At 41.9% G+C, this 7440-nt stretch overlaps 1 long non-coding RNA gene across 3 annotated transcripts; it reads left to right on the forward strand.

The window, feature by feature from the left end:
• The first annotated feature begins 953 nt into the window (after window positions 1–953).
• LOC144059256 (uncharacterized) lies at window positions 954–6152 on the forward strand. 3 transcript variants are annotated; one of them, XR_013295615.1, is made up of 4 exons: window positions 954–1170; window positions 2243–2401; window positions 4196–4547; window positions 4643–6152. It is a non-coding gene; the product is annotated as an uncharacterized LOC144059256 (long non-coding RNA). The 3 variants fall into 3 exon arrangements; XR_013295614.1 differs by having other exon boundaries at window positions 4196–6152; XR_013295616.1 differs by lacking the exons at window positions 4196–4547; window positions 4643–6152 and adding an exon at window positions 3014–3997.
• The last annotated feature ends 1288 nt before the right edge of the window (window positions 6153–7440 follow it).

The following is a 7440-nucleotide window of genomic DNA, read 5'->3' on the forward strand; positions in this document are numbered from 1 at the left end:
ATGACACAACACCAAGCCAGTGTGATACAGATATAATAACCTAGACTGCTAATGCCGCATTCTTGCTGTCAGGAGAAGTGAATAAGCCACTGGTGGCCATCTTGCGTTGCCATTCACTTAACTTGAATACATTGATTGCTCTGCTGCGTTTTCATGTTATTTTCTGTCTCCACAGCGAGTGTGGCATAAAATTAGTCCAGGAGAAGCTCTAAATGTACATTTCATTGGTGCTACTCAAAGATTCGTCTGCATCATGTTGTCAGAATCATGAACAATGAAATTATAGGGACATTCAGTGATTCCTAGCACCATCTAGTGGTCAAAGAATAGCATTAGAAGCACACAGGAGCACACACACTATGGTGGCTCAGGGAGACCACATTTCGCAAACCTACCACCAAGCCTTATTTTGCGTGAGCAAACGAGCATCTCGACGAGCGATGGCGACTTAATAGCCGTTGTGAAGCCCGGTGAGCGGCACCGAAAGACTGAGCGTACCGGAATTAGCCGGAGCAGCTAACAAGAGCGGTTAGCGTGAGTTAGTCGGAGTCAAGCTGACCAAGTATACAAACGTCTTGGAGACCAGCTGAGACCTCGCTACCATCTGGATGTAGCAGACCTGGGGGAAGAGCAAGCGACTCAGTCAGCTGAGCAGGAGAGTGACTTGGGAGAACCTGAGGCCACACCACCTGCGACACCAGTTATTGAGCTGGATCCACCTGAGCTGCCGGACCCGGAGACTGTAACAGTGAGACGTTCAGGGCGTGAAAGGAGACGACCTACAATGACTGAATGTTTTGCTGATATAGTTCATTTAGTAGAAAAAGTTTGGGTATTATTGTATATTCAGTTACAGCTATGGTGTTTTTTGGAGTTAATGTTTTTCTACTAGAGAATAGTTAAAGCACTGTGAAGAATTGCCTTTATGCTAAGGGGGGAGGTGAAGTGGTGTATTGACATCAGAAAGGATAACATGCATGATTGACCTAGTGGACTTGCCGTAGTTGAGCAGCGCCCCATAGAGAGCATAGGCTGGAGTGGCTAACAAGAGCGGCTAGTGGGAGAAGCTAGTAAAAAAAAAAGCTTGCGAGAGCAAAGCAGCAAATGACATGCGACGAGCCCGAATCACGGGAGTTAGTGACGACCACCTGCAGGCCCCAGCTGTGGAAGGTAAGCTCCGGTTGACCCATTGGTTCCGAAACTCGATGCAAGCACCACCCGGGCTAACTATATTCGCGAAGTTGTTCTTTGAGTATCCGTAGCAGGAAGATGGCGGCAAAACATGGCAGCTCTGAGACTACAGCCGTGTAATAATATAATTAGTGATTACTAGACCTACAATTATATTAAAAATAAATACATTTATGCGATACAACATTTTTTTTGCATACTATTGACATAAACAGTCCGTTTTTAAAATGAATAAATTATAAGGCCACCACTAGATGGCGCTAAGGATTACTGAATGTCCCTTTAAAGAAAAGCCCATCAAGAAAAAATATCGCTGTGAAATGTATGTCTAACCTTTAAGTCACGATTCCACGCCAGAATGTTGGTCCCAAACACAAGTCATATATTTTTCCCAAAATTACTTATGGATGATACTGATGATGACACGTGACGACACGTTAATCTTGCAAGTAAAGATCAGCCAGCTAACATTAACGTTAGTGCTTCTGATTCACTTGTTGGCCAGCAATGTCAACAATAATTGCACATATGAATGACCAGACTAGAGAGAGAGAGAGAGACCGCTTAATTTACCTACCGCCTAATTTACCTACCGCCTAATTTACCTACCGCCTAATTTACCCGGCAACAGTGGAAAAAAGGGAGTACCAGCACCCTATCGACCGTCAGCAGAAATAACCTAAGCGTGTAGTGTCTGAAAAGTCAAGCGATTAGCCTACCGTTGCAGTCAGCACAGTGTGCACACACCCAAGGATGACAAAACAACAACACAACAACAACTCTTTCAAAATTGACAAGCTTTGATGGTGATGCCGAAACCTGTTTTTAAGTTATGTTATATTAAGCTGTCTTCATAGCTGATAATTAATATGGGGTTGACGTTAATGGAGTCAGATTACTCACCAGCAGTTAAATCCTGGTCTTCGTGTTTGTAAAGCGTTCTCTTCACACAGAGATCCTTTTTTGGCTGTGAGTAGAGTGGAAAAAGACACAGGTTTAAACTAATAGTCAATGATGAAGGGAAGCCCCTCAAACTCTGATATCCTTCCAGCCTGACTCGGACACAGAGCGATTCGTTTCCAGACCAGACATGACGGCATCGAAGTGGAGAAAGATGCCGTGAGAAAGAGAAGAGAAGGGCGAGAAGCTCTGGAATTTGCTGAAAAAAAATGAAGATGACTTTCACTATCGACGTTCTGGCCCTGTTAAGGTGAGTTGTGGAAACCAACAATCATTCAGTTTGTCGATTTTACTGTAAAATGCAAGGAATGTTTGGAAAAACAAGAAAATTGGAGATGTTGGATTTGAATCACCAATCATAAACCAGCTTGAAAAGTAGTTTACGGCTCATCTGTCACCCTGAACATGATATATATATATATATATATATATATATATATATATATATATATATATATATATATATACAGTATATATGTACTATTTTTGATTTTGTCCATGTGTCAGCCTTCATTTTGTAAACTTGAAGTAACAATAGCAATTAATATATCACCCATGTCTTTGCTTACATAGACCGAGCCAAAGACAAAGACTCAGGGTGTGAAGGAGTGCTGAGGGGTGGGCGGGCGTTCAGAAGTCTCTGTCCTGGTATACACATAGTGACTTTTAAATCTTAAAAGGTTTGTTGTGACAGACCCCACACCATGCACACATAAAAATCTTTTTTTCTTTATTTACTTTATGGGGGAATATAAAATGCCCACCAATTTTGGAATGACCCAGCTATTGTTCCCCCAGATGAGCGGCCACCACCTCATTTTTAAAAATCTTAAATTTACACCAATATTCCATGTTTCTGCAGATTAAACCAAGTGTTCTTTGAGGAAACACTTTTGGCACTGGCCTGACAGAGGATGGCTGAGTTGCTTCCTACAGCTGAAACTGGTGCTGCTGTTCCCTCTGCTGGTGAAATGTGTGTTCAGCCTGTGAACGCTCTGGCTGCTATAATCATCTTGCATTTCCACCAAACCCTCCGACATGTTTCTGGCACATCTCACATCTACACTGGCTTCTTCTAGTAAGGGGAAAGCATATTGGTTTGGTGGTCTGTGAATGAGGATGAGGAGCAGGGATGAATGCTGTAAGGGTACTGCTGTCTCATGAGATGATGACGCTTACCACTTGGCCTCTTTGCTCCTGCCGGGGCTGCTGGGACTAGAGGCCAAGTTGATTTCACAATGACCTCAGTAACCTCAGAATTTCAGAACTTCTCAGTGTGCTGTTGTGGATACTTGTTCTTCTCAAAGCGCTCTTCCAGGACTCAAACTCCACGCAACATACCAGATGTCAGACCTCTCTCTCAACCGTGCATGATTTTCACAATGTCTCTCATGGTCTGGTGCCTCCCTTCTCCCTTCACATGTTCTCCTTCTGTCTGAGGAAAACATTGTGCCTGGGTAATTTATGGCTCAATCATGTTCTTCTCCACAGCAAGCCACAAAACAGAGAGATTTGCTTTTGTTCAATATTTTATGAGACCAAGTCATTTTTGGGACACTTTGGTGTAATTTCAATTATTCAAAATGCATTACATTAACAAATGTTACCACTATTAAAGTTATTTGTCTGGCTTAGATGTTGTATAGAAATCAGACAAGCACAGAAAACTGGAAGATCAGCAAATAAGAGTGAATCAAAAGAAGATATGAAAGTTTGAACACGCTCGTCAAAATGTGGATTTGCTTTGTGTATTGAAATGTTTCCTCAGCTCTCATTTGACATCCTTGTGAACTCTACTTCAATTTTAACAGCAGGAGATTTTGATCTGCTCTGTATTGTAAACATACTCTCATCCTGCAGTCTCTCATTTGTTTAATATGGAAGACAGCCTAGGAAAAACGTGTAAAAATATACAATTCTTTTCAACAAATTTATGCTGTTGCGTAATAAAAATGTATTGTGACACCCTGGATAATATTGTTTATTTTAAGTTATGTTAGTTTTCAATATCCACTCATCTGTCCATTTTCTTCTGCTTATCCAGGGTTGGATCACGGGGGCAGCAAAACATGCACTGAAGCCAAGACTTCCCACTTCCTAACCACTTCATCCAACTTTTCAAAAGGCATCAATGCTAGCCAGAAGACATAGTCTCGCTAGAATGTCCTGGGTCATTACAGGGTCCTCATCCCGGTGGGATGCACCCCGAACACCTCCCCAGCATCCAGGAGGTATATTAACTAGATGCCCGAGCTACTTCATCTGGCTCCTTTTTTCCCTTAGCGCTTCCAGATGAAGAACCCTTTCTTGAGAGCCCAGACATCCTGCAGAGGAAAAATAATTCAGGATGAGCTTGTATCTGTGATCTTGTTCTTTCATTAATGGCAGGATTTTAGGTGAGAGTGGAAACTTAGATTGACCAGTAAATCAAGAGCTTCCGCTTTCGGCTCGAATCCCTCTTAACCACGACAGACTGTCTGGATCTTTGCAGGCGCTGCACCAAACCGCCTGTCGATCTGTTTCTGCAGCCTTCCATGCCTCACTTTGTGAACAAGACCCCAAGATGCTTGAACTCTTGGGAAAGGATCTCATCCGCGATCTGATCGAGGGTAGTCCACCATTTTCTGACTGAAGTCCATGGCCTCAGATTTAGAGTAGTTTCCTTCCAAAACACTTCACACTTGGTTGCAAACCATTCCAGTTGGAGTTGAAGACTGCCGTTTGATGACTCCAATAGAACCTCAATATTTTCAAACAGCATGGATCCAATATTGAGGCCAGCAAACCAGAAATTCATAACCCTAACACTCAACGAAAGCCATTTCAACTTTCTTTCAAAAGTCTGACAAATGTCCCTCCAAGTCCATGAAGGCTGGAGCAGACTGCTTGAATGAACTCCAATGAACTCCAGAACTCTGCTGAAGGTGTAGAGCTGGTTCACTGTTCCACAGACAGGACAAATCCCGCACTGCTTCTCCCAAACCAAGATTAATTTCCCTCCTCACCTGAATGGCGGCTGGAAACCTTTTTTATTAACTCTGTGACCTCAACCCCAGAAACTTCCAGACTCTGCTTCCTCACAAGAAATCAGTGGAAAAGAGGACATTTACCCCCTTCTGAGATGTTGTATGGTGCACCAGAATGGCCTCACCGAACTCCTCCTCCAATGCCAAAAAAATTGCCCCAGCAAACTCCCAAAAGCTGCAGTCGGCTTAGACTGCTGTTACCAATCAGGTGCCTCCCAGGGTTGGGGAATCCAGGTCAATCCAGGTCCAGAAAGTAAAAGCCGTGCCACATATTGGCTTTAGCCACAGGTAGTTCTACGTAACTGGCAGGTAAACGAGCTCATCTCCACTTGTTGAGTAAAAGCACTTGTGGCTCAAGATAAATGGTTTCAGATTTTTATTTTCTGAACCTGGATTCACCAACCATGGTTTCTATTTTACCTGAAAGACACCCATTTTCTTGACCCAATGGCTTTTTGCCAGGATGCTCTCTTCTTCTTTGATGCACAGCTACACTGGAGGCACTGGTGAGCGATGTCTGCCATCTTGTGGTGAAAACTATTATTATAACTTAAGACTGCTCAGCTATATTAAAGATTTTTCTTTTCAAAAATGGATTGAGGGCCGCTCTGAATGTGCGTATGCAGCCCGTGGGCCACCACTTACCAATCCCTGGTGTAACCGTAACAAGCACACCGTATTTAAATTTCTCTCTGATATAATTTTCTAAGAAATAGTTGACACATTACTGGATAGTGGAAATTGTAAGGGCACAGTCATTAAAAACTAGTGTTTGTCTTCCACCCATTTACTCAACTATAATGAAAATATGTTTCATATACTTTATAGAGATAAAGTATATTTCCAGCTTGTATGAGTCAAACACGGGTCAAGTAAATTACCCCAGTCCTATTCAACAAACGAAGCCTTTAGGCCCCGTATCAGCTGCTGCAGTCATTTTTGAATTGCATTAAAGTAATTCTCTGGAGATATGACACAAGGAAACAGGACAGACATAGAGACAGGCTAGCAGGGGTGGGAAAACTCGGTCCTCGAGGGCCAAAGTCCTGCAGATTTGAGATGTTTCCCTTCTCCAACACATCTGATGTATAATCAGCTCATCAGCAAGCTCTGCATAAGCCTGATAAGGATCCTGTTGATTGGAATCAGCTTGTGTTGGAAGAGGGAAAGCTCCAAAATCTGCAGGACTCCGGCCCTTGAGGACCGAGTTTGTTTTTCATTGTAAAAACTAAATAAATAGATAAAAACATAAATAATTAAATAAATCACAGTCTTTTGTGTATGCAAGTGTGAGAGTGTGTGGAACTCATCAACTGAGGCTCAAAAGCAAAGAACAAGTGCCAGATGCCTTTTTGTGGTTCTAATAATCCCTTAGTTACAAATATATATATATAATCAGATTTCAGGTGCATTTATTAAAAACGTGGATTATTTTACAGGTTTGAGGAGCCCCTAAAACAAACTCAGTTAATGCAAAGGTTGCTGGAGATGTCTACCTGTGCGAGGCTTGAAACCAGTCCAGGGTGTACCACAACTAGGCTCCTGCTCACCCCAAACCTAATGTGGACAAGCGGTATTGAAAATGACTGGAAGTTACAGAAATAAATACAAGGGGAACATGCATAATCCTAGATTACTGTAGTTTCCACTTTCGGTTCTGAGTGGATGATTTCGAAGTGCACTACAAGCAGATTTAGTGCCCCTATGCACTCAGGCCATGCATGGTTTTGAATCAGGAAGACCATAGTTGGAGAGGGGCAGATCACATCTCGTCTGATATCCTCATATTGTGGCCTCTCCCTCTCAAACATTTGGGGAAAGAACGGTTAGAGGTAAAACAATTCCCACCCTGGACACTAGATGGAACCAATTTCAATCTCAACTGCTACTCTTGATCACAGCGGTCTTGTTAAACATTGTTTAGCAGAATCCAAAGAACTGATTTAAGCTGATGTTATATTTTAACACCTAAAAAAAAAAGCCTCTATGTGTGTTTTTTTTAAGGATGCAAAAACAAACTTGTTTTTAACCCCTAGACGGTAATGATATGAGAGTCTTGTGGTGGGTGATACCAGGTACTGGTTTTTCTATATGTGAAATGTAAAATATGAATGTGGGAAAGACGTACCCATAAACACCCACATCATCAACTGTTTATATGATTTAAAATAATATTAAAGTGTGATTTACTGATTTGTGATAGGCAATGATCAAACAGCTGTTAAAAACAAATATATACTGTATATATATATTTTTTATTTTT

Source organism: Vanacampus margaritifer, chromosome 10, assembly GCF_051991255.1.
Source record: "Vanacampus margaritifer isolate UIUO_Vmar chromosome 10, RoL_Vmar_1.0, whole genome shotgun sequence".
Taxonomy (NCBI): Eukaryota; Metazoa; Chordata; class Actinopteri; order Syngnathiformes; family Syngnathidae; genus Vanacampus; species Vanacampus margaritifer.